The sequence below is a fragment of the Bactrocera tryoni genome, unplaced genomic scaffold (genome assembly GCF_016617805.1).
Source record: "Bactrocera tryoni isolate S06 unplaced genomic scaffold, CSIRO_BtryS06_freeze2 scaffold_25, whole genome shotgun sequence".
In the NCBI taxonomy this organism is placed as follows: Eukaryota; Metazoa; Arthropoda; class Insecta; order Diptera; family Tephritidae; genus Bactrocera; species Bactrocera tryoni.
The window spans coordinates 98,240-112,748 of record NW_024395977.1 but is presented as its reverse complement, the minus strand read 5'-3'; the positions used below and the strand labels follow the sequence as shown (position 1 = coordinate 112,748).

The 14,509-nt window shown below is 35.5% G+C and overlaps 1 long non-coding RNA gene across 1 annotated transcript; it reads right to left on the bottom strand.

Annotated features, from left to right (window-relative positions):
* Positions 1-3,195: 3,195 nt before the first annotated feature.
* Positions 3,196-4,752, bottom strand: LOC120780545. The gene is made up of 3 exons (XR_005705902.1): positions 4,713-4,752; positions 3,657-3,849; positions 3,196-3,596 (listed from the first exon to the last, which is right to left on the bottom strand). It is a non-coding gene; the product is annotated as an uncharacterized LOC120780545 (long non-coding RNA).
* Positions 4,753-14,509: the final 9,757 nt, after the last annotated feature.

Sequence of the window (14,509 nt, the reverse complement as noted above, 5' to 3'; positions counted from 1 at the left end):
AGAAAATCGGAGCTGTACCGAAACCGCTTCCCTTGCCGCTGTACAGCTTTGCCTACAAACCAGCGTTTTCTTTTTTTTTTTATAGTAGGGGGAAGCATCGAAAACCGAAGTGCGGAACTTTAATCCGCTAAACCTAATCAACTCCCAACTCAGAACTCAGGACTCTCCCACGGAACCACCGGCTAGTTTTTACTTCGTGGGAAAGCGTAAATATGTATGTTTGTGTGTAAGCTTGCATACATAACGACGCAGCTGCGTAAAAATATTTCAGAATTACAAAATATTTTTCACATTCCTTGACAAATACAGTCAATCCCGGTTATGTGCCACAATCAAAGTAACAGATATTTGTAATTAGTTAAAAATAAAAATATAATATGGTACATAAGCGACCGCGGATACTTAAACGAGTCGTTCTTAAAACAATAATTTCTATTTCATTTAAAAAACAAACCGTGAGATGCAGCAAGATATAACATAGGCTGTTAAGAGTGCTCATCACTCTTAGGGATTTGATTTTCATTTAAGCGGAGTACTACTTAGCCGGGATTGACTGTACACATGAATCAGAGGAATATTGAATATTTTCTTTGAAAAATTTCTTGAATTGAAAATCGACCAATAATCTATGTATGTTGTCAATTTTATTCTAAAATATTTTAATACTTATTTTTGCGGGGTTGACACTTTTTCCTTCTCATACATTTCAGAAATATATTCAATTTATGATTTTTAGCTTTTGAAATCGTCGCGAAAAGACGCTTGTAGGCAAGGCATGCTCGGGGAGATGTAATGGCGTCTGCTTTTATGAATGAATCGAATATGCTTTTCGAAAGTACATTTGCGTTCATGAATGAAAATTTTGTTGTTGTGTAATTTACTACAAATTTTGACGTCGGCAATTTGGCTGCCATATTGGTTTCTGATGCTTTTCCAAACGATTGTTGTTTTTGTAGAATTTTTGCGGGTGACATATCCACATGTGAACGCATGTAAGTATGTATGTTGTGTATGCATTGTTTATGTGGGAATGTCATACGCACATACATATGTATTTACATGTGTACGTATATAAGTATGTGTGATGATGTTTTAGACGATTGTTGTTTTTGTTGAACAATATTTGAAGTTTTTGCGAGTGACATATTTACATTTGTATACAGATATGTATGTATATATGTACATTGTGTGTGCATTATTTGTGTGGGAATGTCATACGCATGTATGTAAATATACAGTAATATTTATTACTGATAAATGATAATATCTTGATTTGAAATTGATTTGTACTTGCATACATATCTCCAGGATAGATGCGTATGAAAGTTTTAAATGATAAGAGGTATGATTTCGTATATTATTATGGTAATATATTATGTTTTTAGGATATTACGATAATATTTCATATATGTATATAGCATATATACATACATGCATACGAAATTATATAATATTATCAAAGATAAGGAATGTTTAAAAGGTAGCTCATTTGCCCATTAACTACAAATATTACCATGAAAATAGCATAATTTAATAATAATGCTATCAATTTTGCATGAATTCACAAAAATTTGCAAAATTATATTCATATCAATTGATATGATAGCATGTAAAAGTATAAAAATATAAGCCAAAAGGCCAACAATCGTCTGTAAAAGCAATGTATATTTCTGAGCATTATTTTCATTCAATGCTCAGCTCTGTTCACTCATTTCTGTTAAAATTTCTCCTGCCGAGCCAAAAGTGGTGAAATCCACTAATAGAAAATTCATGGCTCTTGACAGTTCACACGCTTGTCCGTAGTTGAACCTTCTCTATATTATACGTTCTCTGCAGGAGAGTTATGGATCTCTTTTATCTTTGCTTATAGAGAATATCCAACAACGGACAAGCGTGTGAACTGTCAAAAGCTAACAAAATGCGATGAGGGTGTTTCACCACAGCTAGCTCAGAAGGAGAAATTTTAACAGTGGCGCGTGAACAGAGTTGAGCATTTAATGAAAATTATGCTCAGAAATATATGTACATTGCTATTACAGACGCCTTTTGCTTATATTTTTATACGTTTACATGCCATCATATTAATTGATATGATTATGATTTTGAGTATTTTTATGAATACATGCAAAACTGATAATATTCTAATTAAATTATGCTATTTCCACAACAATAATTGTAGTTAATGTACGAAAAAAAGCTATTTTTTAAATATTTCTTTTGTTTGATACCATAATATAATTTCATATGTGAATATGTTTGTATATATGCTATATATATATTAAGGTGGGCCAAAAAAAGTTTTTATTTTTTTTTCTTAGTTACCATGAAAATCTCATCCGACATGACTAAAAACAAGTTCTGGTAAAACTTGAGCTCTTAATATTAATATTAAGAGGTGCCTCATCGACATTTTCGATTTCCCATATAAATAACACAGGAAATTTTGTTCTTTTTGTTTGGATTTTTAATGTACACAAACAAATAATTGGTAAGCGATAATCAACACTAATTCTTATAGGAAATTTACCGATCTACAAAAAAAGTCTGACTCTCAGGAAATGTAATTTAATAAGAGCCATTTTTCAGTAATTTTTCGATTGCAACACAACTTTTTATTTCATATCTCTTACATATTGATTATTTCAAAATTAAACAAAAGTCTTTTTCTTACAATCGGGAAATTTTTGTCGGTGATTTTTAACAACTTGCAATAAATATTGCAATTGTTCTTCATTTTTAGTAAGACATTTGTTGTACTCCTCTATTAAACCAACACCTCTTTCTGCTGCATCATTGACCACGCTGATGCGCTTAGATTCTCTTGATGGCTTTCATCCTGTGACCAAGATTCCACATTTTTGTCAATGAAGTTTGTAGGTAAATCGAATGTTTGAACTACATATAGTCATTGACTTTTTCGAAATAAAGTCACTCAGATCTGCTGATAAGAATTGGTCTGAATTTCCTGGCTCAATTTCAAATTTTTTTTTTTGGATCAGTGTTTATTTCTTTTTTATTCAAAGCTTGAATCATTTTCTTTTTTTTGGGTAGAGGCCAAGAATGATAGAAATAAGATTGCGCAATGCGCATGTTTGCTTTCAGTCAGCTGCTCTTGCTGACGTCACGGTTGACTTATTATTCGCCCGCGCTTTTGAAAGTGAATTCGAATTGTGTTTTCAAGTGTTGTATTGATTGTTAAATTTTATATTTTTTTAAATGAGTTGCGCAGTGTTGGGTGCAATAATAATAATGGTAAAAATTGTGCTACGAAATGGAGATTTTTCCATTTCCCTAAAGATAAAACAGTGGTAAAACAATGGATAATTTTTGTCGTCGTATGGACAAAATTAATGCAACTTGCAGTTTGAAATGTGTAATTCTGGCATTTTGATTACAATAATTTTACTTTTATAACCAAACACTCTTGCAGGTTTAAGTTCGCGGAATCCAACTAAGTTACTGCCTAGCGCTTTTCCCACGTTAACTGCTCCTGCAGAGGACAATAATGTTGAAGAATACCGCCCCTGTTGAAATAATTCAAGAAGACGAGGTTGGAGAGGTATCTCAAACTGCAGGACGAGAAAGACGAGAAAATACTGCATTTGGAAACAGAAATGTTAGCCCTATTTGATATTGATGAAGTATCTTTTTCTTACATAAGTATGTGTATTTCTAATTCTTTTTAGACAAAGGCTGAATAGTGTTAGAACTTTGAATAAGTGCAGAAACGAGCAGTCAGCAGAAATTAAACGCCTTAGGATTTCCATTAAAACCTCGGAATTGCACAGAAATAATTTGGAGCAAAAACTTAGCTGCATTTTCATCAACGGCCAGGTAAGTCCCAAAATTCTAAAAAGTATTATAAATTATATGTATTATAAACCTAAAACTACAGAAAACATTGTAATATAAAAATGTATTGATGTTAACAAATGCAAATATGTACTAATATACAAACTAAGTTTTTGCACTGTTTCTTATCCTAATTATGATAATAATCTTAACTAACAATTTATTCCATTTATTTATACGCATGTATGTATGTTTATTATATTTTTACAGGTAATATTTTTCAACGTGTGTCAGTTGATCTAAATTCCACTGACCCAATTGAAAAAAATGATGACTTGGAGATTCTCAACAACGACGGACTTGAGAATTTGGCAGGGTACATCTGCCACAAACTCGGTAAAGACAACCTCGAAATTTGTGGCAATTCAGAAAATTGTTCGTCTTATACTTGGGAGGTGATTTCTGAAGGAGGACTCTCAAAACCAACAGATATGTTAATGGAGCATGTGAGAGCCTTGCAAGCAGTATTTGATGATGTAAATGGTGCTGATTTGCATACTCGTATACGTACAAATTACGCCCAGAAGCACTTAGATTTAAGTAATTTTGTAAATGGTAGCTCGAAAGTAAAATAATTGTTTTTTATAGCTAGAATGTATTTTAGGACCCGTTCCTTAAATAAAAACTTAATTGAACATATGTATAGCAAAAAAAGAAAATTAAATAAGACAATAAATTGATACTTGGTCACAAAATATTCAATCTTTTTATTTGCATAAATGTATGTATGTATATGGTTGAAACAAACACAGCAAAGAGACAAACTTAAATAATACAATGAAAATACAATTAAATGAATATGTAGGCAAATGTTCACTATAAAATATTCACTTATATTGATATCTTTTATTAATATTCACTTATATTGATGTTAACTTTTAATTATATTCATATTTTTGTATGCCTGCAATACAAAATTGCTTCTTATTGCAAAGGAAAACAAACAACTGAAAATCAGCTGATTGTACGTTGGTCAACCGTGACGTAGATGCGCAGAACGAACAAAATTTGAACTCGTCATTGCGCAATCTTTTTTCTATCATTCTTGGGTAGAGGCACATTATCAACAAAAAGAGAAATAATGGCCAACTGTTCACTCAAATACCACAGGTGATTTTTAATTTTTGAACAAGCTGCTGTTGATACGGAGCTGTTCACAGTTTTATACTCAACTAAGTCTTGCATGAAGGTCAGGTCATTGTATGGTGCCAGAATCGCAGATGGAGCAGTGTACCAAGCTTTTAAATAAATTTTAACGAGAAAAATACAAACTTCACGTAAGCTTGAATAATATTTACTTATATTCCCATATAGGTGTCACTAAGATCGATAATTACTATACAATAATAATAATACAAAAATAGTAATGAAAATTAACAATTAAGTTCAGCATGACAAGATTGCCTGAATTTCTTTTATGAATTAATTAAATAGAAATGAGATAAATCGAAAAAATATGATTTATTATGTTTATTAGCCACCAATTTGTAATATAAGATTAAAAATTGTGGAAATCATTTTTAATAATTTCTTGTTGGTCTTTAACTACGAATAACTTTGAATGAGTTGACTCAGCCAAAAAATGTTTTAGACCTTTTTTGTAGATCGGTAAATTTCCTATAAGAATAAGTGTTGATTATCGCTTACCAATTATTTGTTTGTGTACATTAAAAATCCAAACAAAAAGAACACAATTTCCTGTGTTATTTATAAGGGAAATCGAAAATGTCGATGAGGCACCTCTTAATATTAATATAAAGAGCTCAGGTTTTACCAGAACTTGTTTTTAGTCATGTCGGATGAGATTTTCATGGTAACTAAGAAAACAAAAAATAAAAACTTTTTTTTGCCCACCTTAATATATATACATATATGTATGTGGCATACTATCATAATATCCTAAAAAACTTAATATATTACAATAATATTGTATGTAAATTACATTTCTTCACTTAAATTTTCATACGCATCTAGCTATTAGCACATAGTTACATATATACATATGTAATTAGAATTCAAATTCAAATCGTGATATTATCATTTATTAGTAAAAAGTGTGCGCGCACTGCTCTATATGTGCATACATATGCATATGTGTACGACATTGCCGAACAAATAATGTATACACAAACCAACACCCAAATATGCATACACATGTAAATATGTCACCCACAAAAACTACAAACATTGCTTTACAAAAACAACAGTCGTTTCAAAAAGCATCATACATACTTATATGCGTACACATGTAAATATGTGCGTATGACATTCCCACACAAATAATGCGTACTCAACATACATATTTATATGCGTTCACATGTAGATATGTCACCCGCAAAAATTACAAATATTGTTCTACAAAAACAACAATGGTTTCAAATAGCGTCAGCAGCGTCACAAGTCAATATGGCAGCCAAATAGTCGATGCTCAAATTTGTAGAAAAACACCTAACAACAATATTTTCATTCATGAACGCAAGCGCACTTTCAACAGGCAAACTTGCTTCATTCATAAAAACAAACACCATTACATCTCCCCGAGCATGTCTTTGCCTACAAGCGTCTTTTCGCGATGATGGCAAAAGCTAAAAATCATAAATTTAACAATTTCTGATATTTGTATGAGAAGGAAAAAGTGTCAACGCCGCAAATATAAGTATTCAAATATATTAGAATAAAATTGACAACATAGTTTATTTGTCGATTTTCGAGTCAAGAAATGTATCAAAAATAAATATAGTTTAAAAAAACTAAAAAACACGCTTTTAAAACATATCAAACTAAAAAGTGAAAAATAATTCCTGCATTATTGTGAGAAAAGCGTGGAATGCTCGATATATGAAAAATATGTCACCAAGCATATTCTAGGTTTCAGCACCACTTAAAAAAGTTACAAACAAACATACATACATACATACCTACAAGTGAAGCTAATAAAAGCGTATTAAAAATATTCAATATTCCTCTTATTTATGTGTACAGTGATTCCCGGTTAAGTAGTACTCCGTTTAAATGAAAATCATCCCTCTTAACTGCCTATATCTTGCTGCATCTCACGGTTTGTTTTTTGAAATACATAGAAATTATTGTTTTAAGTACCACTCGCTTAAGTATTCGCACTCGCTTATGTCCCATATTATATTTTTATTTTGAACAAACCACAAAAATTTGTATCTTTGATTGTGGCACATAACCGGGATTGACTGTATTTGTCAAGGAATGTAAAAAATATTGTTACGCGGCTTGCAAAAATCTGCGTCGATAAGTATGCAAGCTCATACAGAAAAATACATACATACATATTTACGCTGGTTTGTTGGAGAAGCTGTTACAGCGGCAAGGGAAGCAGTGGCAATTGGCGATGTTCGTTTGTGTTTTCTGCCAACAACACAATGTTGTGACGCTTTGTCGTCGCGTCAGTCTTTCGACACGTTGACTCTTTGACAAAATCTCAGCTTCGGCCATTGGTTGCCCGGGACAACGGAGATTTCGCATGAAGCAATATGTGTACATATTTACATACATAGTTGTGCCTGGACAAATTTACAAACATTATGCGTATGGTTCTTTTTGTTTACATGCTCACATAATTACATACATACGTGAATATGTGCGACCGCTTCGCCTTTAAACTTTTAAAGGCCTGCAAATAAATATGTACATATGTATGTATATATCTTATCAAACCTACATTAATTAAATATTTAGATAACAACATAAACATGACTATTATACATATGTATATTCCGAAAGATTTTAAGGAATTCATCATGAAATAGTTCAATTTGTACGTACATGCTTGTGTGCTTTGATATAAAATACATACATATCGTCACCTGAAATGCAAAATAACGTAACAACATTTTCGGAAATTTACAGTGGCAAGAATTAAACACGAAATAAAATAGAACATGAGTGAAACAAAATTTTAATATTGGTTAAAACTGGTTTATATCTGACCGCAGAACCTGAAAATGTTGAACATATGTAATATTATGTATGTATGTAATTTGAAGTAGTGAAGCGTAATCAATAAGACACTCAATTTCGAATATTTTGATGATACGTTATTTTGTATTTTAGGTGACGATATATAGAAAATATACATACTTACAGTGAACCAATAAAGTTTACATACACCTAGTTCTACTAAATTACGACACGTTTATTTATTTTTATTTTATAACAAATTATAAAATGAATAAATTTTGTGGTTTTTTCTATGCATTTCAAAAGATGTATATTTAACATTAAATTTAGCATATCAAAAAAATTATTATTTATAGAAATCAAAAGTAATTACAATAGTTTTAGCAGTTTTTGGCCTACATTTTGTTGCTATTATTGTCCCTAGACATCGGTGCATGCTCCCCACTCTATTTCTAGTATTATTTCCGGATATTTTGACCCACTAAGTCCATGATCCAGCATTTATTTATTTTGATGAAATTCGATGTTTTCGAATACGATTTTCCAAAAAGTACCAGATGTTTTGAATAGGATTAATGTATGGTGATTGCGGGACGTATGGAGTTATTTTTAATTCCATAACAACTCTGCACGTAAAAGATAAGATGGGTGTTTTGGGTCGTTATCCTGCTGTAAATAGAAGTGACCACTATTAACAGCCGATTTAAGCACACTTAAAACTTAATTTTTTTTCTTAAAATGTTCAGATACATATGCTTATTCATTTGCATATTTATTTATTATAGGCGATCCTGCTAGTTGCTTTATCAGCCCAATGGGTATAACCAAAACTTGCAAGTAAGAATACAGTAAGAATACTTGACTTTGAAAAATTTATTTATTTTTTTGATTTTGGAATATTATAGTGTGCTTGGAAACACAAAATAAGCAGTCGGCAGGTACCGAAATTTTTTCATTTATTTCGGTACCTATCTACATACATATACATATATATACCGAACTGTCTAACTGTTTTTTCGTACAGAACAGTTGGGTTTTTTGTAAGTAGCTGTATGCCGTATTACAGCTCAAACTGCATATTAACATACATACATACATATGTGCATAAAGAATTCTTTTAAAAATTTAATCGGAATGAACTCTCTTTTTTCTCCGCCAAGGGTTATGGGTAGCAATACTTATGTGTATGTCTTCGTTCTTTCTCTGGTTTCTTCTCGTTTTCTCTTTTTGGTTTTTTTCTTTGTTTGATGTTTTCCGTGTCGAGTTTTTATTTTCTTCCCACGTTGCTTGTAATTCTTGTCTGCTCTGCTGCATGTTTTGGGGTTTTTTTTTGCTTATTTGGATTTTTACCGCGCCCGTATTTGAGTTTTGGTTTTTTGTATTTGTTTTGCTTTTAGTTGGTTTCATGCGCCCGTTTCATCATAAGCGAGTGCGTACATGTGTTTATGGTAATTAAATAATAATTTCTTATGTATTTGTGAAAACAAACCGTGAGATGCAGCAAGATATAGGCCTTTAAGATGGATGATTTTCATTTAAGCGGCGTACTACTTAACTGGGTTTCACTGTACACATAAATCAGAGGAATATTGAATATTTCTTGACTTGTATGTACATATATGGTATATGTAGACTTTTGTATGCATTATTTGTGTGGGAATGTCATACGCACATAAGCATGTATGCATGTAAATTAATTCCCGCGACGAGGGAATTTAAAGAAAATATATATTTTATTCCGCGAACGCGGAAGTTAAAGCTAAGGCTGACGCAGAGAACTTAAAGCATAGATAAGGTGCAAATTGAATTCTGTATGATGTCTCGATTTGACGGCTAACAGAGCTAACAGAATTGTAGTAATGAATTCAGCATTTTCGCTGCTATTTAGCAGAAATGAGCACGTTCTCTGGCAGAAATATATGTAAAACGACTGAATTCATGCGAGAATAAATAAAGAGAAATGCCTTGAAGAAATATATACAAAGTCACACAGAGAAAGTAAAAAAGCATTCTCTGAGTCACATATGCGTGATTATTTTGTATTATATGAACCATTGTTTTCCGAAAAATAGTAAAAATTTTAATTTTTTTTACAAAATCGGAGAAAATTATGTAAAACTAATTTTAATTTTATTTCTCATTAATTTTATTTTTTAATTTTTAAAGGAGGATGGAGTCATGTGTAGAAGTTCACGCAAGTGAGGAAAGTTCTCTGATCACCAATCACTTGGGAGTGGCCAGAAACGATTCTTTTACACATGGCTCAAGCAGCTCACTACTTCCGGTCTTTGACCAAGTATCGTCTGGGTAGCTTAAGAACATCCGTTCGAAGGCGAGCTAATGTGAGAAGGCTAAACATCCCCTACATAGGGTTGTGCGCTGGGTGTGGGAACGTAAAAAACAATACCAATGGCAAACGAAATAAGGACTACGATTTGAGGGCATGCACCTGGAATGTTCGGACCGGGAAGGTGCCGCTGCCCAGCTGGTTGATGTTATCGCAAAAATAAAGGCTGACATCACCGCCCTCCCAGAAATGCGATGGACTGGACAAGGAGAGAGACGAGTAGGTCCTTGTGACATTTACTACAGTGGCCATATAAAGGAGCGCATGTTTGGTGTTGGATTCGTGGTGGGAGAAAGACTCCATCAACGAGTACTATCATTCACTCCGGTGAATGAACGTCTAGCCACAATCCGCATCAAAGCGAGGGTCTTCAACATATCGTTGATTTGCTCCCACGCCCCGACGGAAGAGAAGGACGAGGTGACCAAAGATGCCTTCTATGAGCGCTTGGAGCGTACCCATGAGAGCTGCTCCCGCCACGATGTCAAAATCGTGCTTGGCGACTTTAACGCCAGGGTGGGCAAAGAAGGTATCTTTGGCACTACGGTCGGTAAATTCAGCCTCCACGACGAAACTTCCCCAAATGGGTTGAGGCTGATTGACTTCGCCGGGGCCCGAAATATGGTTATCTGTAGTACTAGATTTCAGCATAAAAAGATTCATCAAGCTACCTGGCTGTCTCCGGATCGAAAAACCACCAACCAGATCAATCATATTGTGATAGACGGAAGACATGTCTGCAGTGTTCTAGACGTGCGTATGCTCCGAGGTCCTAACATCGACTCGGACGATTATCTTGTTGCAGCCAAGATTCGCACCCGCCTCTGTGCAGCAAAAAACGCACGTCAACATACACAAGGTAGGTTCGACGTCGAGAAGCTGCAATCACAACAGACAGCCGAACGATTTTCTACTCGGCTTGCACTCCTGCTCTCTGAGAGCACTCGTCAACAACTCGGTATAAGGGAACTGTGGGACGGCATTTCAAACTCCTTACGTACAGCTGCAACCGAAACCATTGGTTTTCGGAAAATGCAAAAGAACAGCTGGTACGACGAGGAGTGCCGTGTCGCAGCGGAGAGAAAACAGGCTGCCTACCTCGCAACGTTGCGATCAACCACTACACATGCGGGATGGGATAGATACCGAGAGTTGAAGAGGGAAGCGAGACGCATTTGTAGACAGAAGAAGTAAGAGGCCGAAATGCGTGAATACGAAGAGCTTGATAAGCTGGACGACAGGGGTAATGCTCGAAAATTCTACGAAAAAATGCGCCGGCTTACAGAAGGTTTCAAGACCGGAGCATACTCTTGTAGAACCCCCAAAGGTGATCAAGTCACTGATGTCCAGAGCATAGTTAAATTATGGAGGGAACACTTCTCTAGCCTGCTGAATGGCAGTGAACGCACAACACCAGGAGAAGGAGAACCCGATTCCCCAATCGATGACGATGGAGCAGACGTTCCATTACCCGACCATGAAGAAGTTCGAATAGCAATTACCCGCCTGAAGAACAACACAGCGGCGGGGGCCGATGGATTGCCGGCCGAGCTATTCAACCACGGCGGCGAAGAACTGATAAGGAGCATGCATCAGCTTCTTTGTAACATATGGTCGGACGAAAGCATGCCCAATGATTGGAATTTCAAAAAAAGAAGAGCGCACAATCTGCGCCAACTACCGTGGGATAACCCTCCTCAACATCGCATATAAGGTTCTATCGAGCGTATTGTGTGAAAGATTAAAGCCCACCCTCAAAAAATTGGTTGGACCTTATCAGTGTGGCTTTAGACCTGGATATTCACCATACGCCAAATCTTGGAAAAGACCCGTGAAAGAAGAATCGACATACACCACCTCTTCGTCGATTTCAAAGCTGCTTTCGACAGCACGAAAAGGGGCTGCCTTTATGCCGCGATGTCTGAAATTGGTATCCCCGCAAAACTTATACGGTTGTGTAAACTGCCGTTGAGCCACACGAAAAGCTCCGTCAGGATCGGGAAGGACCTATCCGAGCCGTTCGATACCAAACGAGGTTTTAGACAAGGCGACTTCTTCAACCTGCTTCTGGACAAAATAGTTCGAGCTGCAGAACTTAATCGAGCAGGTACCATCTTCTATAAGAGTGTACAGCTGTTTTCGTATGCCGATGATATTGATATCATCCGCCTCAACACCCGCGCCGTTAGTTCTGCTTTCTCCAGGCTGGACAAGGAAGCACAGAAAACGGGTCTGGCAGTGAACGAGGACAAGACGAAATATCTCCTGTCATCAAACAAACAGCCGTCGCACTCGCGACTTGGCACTCACGTCACTGTTGACAGTCATAACTTTGAAGTCGTAGATAATTTCGTCTATTTTTAATCCAGCGTAAACACCACCAACAATGTCAGCCTGGAAATCCAACGCAGGATAGCTCTTGCCAACAAGTGTTACTTCGGACTGAGTAGGCAATTGAAAAGCAAAGTCCTCTCTCGACAAACAAAAACCAAACTCTATAAGTCACTCATAATTCCCGTCCTGCTATATGGTGCAGAGTCTTGGACGATGTCAGCAACTAATGAGTCGACGTTGCGAGTTTTCGAGAGAAAAGTTCTGCAAAAGATTTATGGTCCTTTGTGTATTGGCCATTTATGAATATCGCATTCGATGGAACGATGAGCTGTACGAGATATACGACGACATTGACATAGTTCAGCGAATTAAAAGACAGCGGCTACGCTGGCTAGGTCATGTTGTCCGGATGGATGAAAACACTCCAGCTCTGAAAGTATTCGACGCAGTACCCGCCGGGGGAAGTAGAGGAAGAGGGAAGACCTCCACTCCGTTGGAAGGACCAAGTGGAGAAGGACCTGGCTTCGCTTGGAATATCCAATTGGCGCCAAGTAAGAAAAGAAGAAACGACTGGCGCGCTGTTGTTAACTCGGCTATAATCGCGTAAGCGGTGTCTACGCTAATTAAGAAGAAGAAGAATTTTTAAATAAATTAACATTTCAAATAAATTATATTTATTTCTACTATTACAAAGTGAAGATGTGCCAAATGAACTACAGTTCTTCACAGAAAATTGGTGACCTTCTTGAAATATGTATATTCGCATTATTTCGTTATTATTTCCATATTTATACCAATAGAATTTCTATGGCATATACAAACATTAGGCCGGGTCGATTTGTGGGGAGGCAAAAAATTGCCGAAGGAACCATACCACTGAAACGAATTCTGATGTCCCCCTATTTGGGTCGAACTTTTGGGTAGGGGCAAATTTTGAAATGGAATTGAAATTACCATTTCATTCTTATTACCTCTGAAAGTGAGGAGAACTAAAGCAATAACCACTATGGTATTTCAAAAAAAATAATAAGTGAAGTGACCATTCCAAATCAAAAAGTTTACAATGAATCCACCATCCTCTACACCGCAAGATGAAGCAACTACATCAACAACTATCGAAAACCCAATGAGTCATATACCCAAGCATGATGTTACTGTTTTTGGTGTGTCTACTGATTTGACTGATCTTAATTTACCAACCCATCTGGATATCTTGAGATATTATTTTTACTTAAGCGAACGTGCTAAAACAGAACAAAAAAAGTTTTCCCATAAATCATTCACTATTCAAGTACAAGATAAGTTGATTGGAATTTGGGAAAAACTTGGTATGGAAATAATGCTGAAAAAAAGTGTATGTAATAAATTGAATAAATTGCTTGACAAGTATCAAGAGCAAATCAAGAGAAGAAACAACACCCAACAATTTACAGAGTATGTAAAATCTCTGGAAACAATTTTTTACATTGGAACATGTAAATGCGATTTGAAGGCAGCTCCATGTGCATGCGGCTGGGTTCCCGAACGCCTCAAAGAGTTCATGCACGATCAACATAATCAGAGAAGACTAACAATGAATGCATTTATGATGGAAACTGAAGAGCAAGGAGCAACGTCTATGTCATCAATGCCAACATACCAAGATCCCGATGATTCAACATACGCACCGCCACCGGTTCAAGAAGATATGGATAGAAGCACAAGTTCACAATACACAGAGAGATACAATTGTTTTAACTTTGCCTTGATATGTGACAGATTTGGTGTGCCTGACAGAGTAGCATCAGCATTGGGAACCGCTCTTTTGCAAGATTTTAAAATTAAAGATAAGCATGGGAAACCTCTCATCATGGATAAACCGAAAGTTCGCAGAGAAAAAGAGAAATGCAGACAAGAAGTGCTTCGCAAACGGTAAGATGATTCCAATTTGTTAGCGTTTTCATTCGATGGCAGAAAAGATGATACTTTAACGATAGATAAAATTGATGAGAAGTATCATACTAGGATGGTAAAAGAACCTCATCTTGTTATTTTGAGAGAACCCAA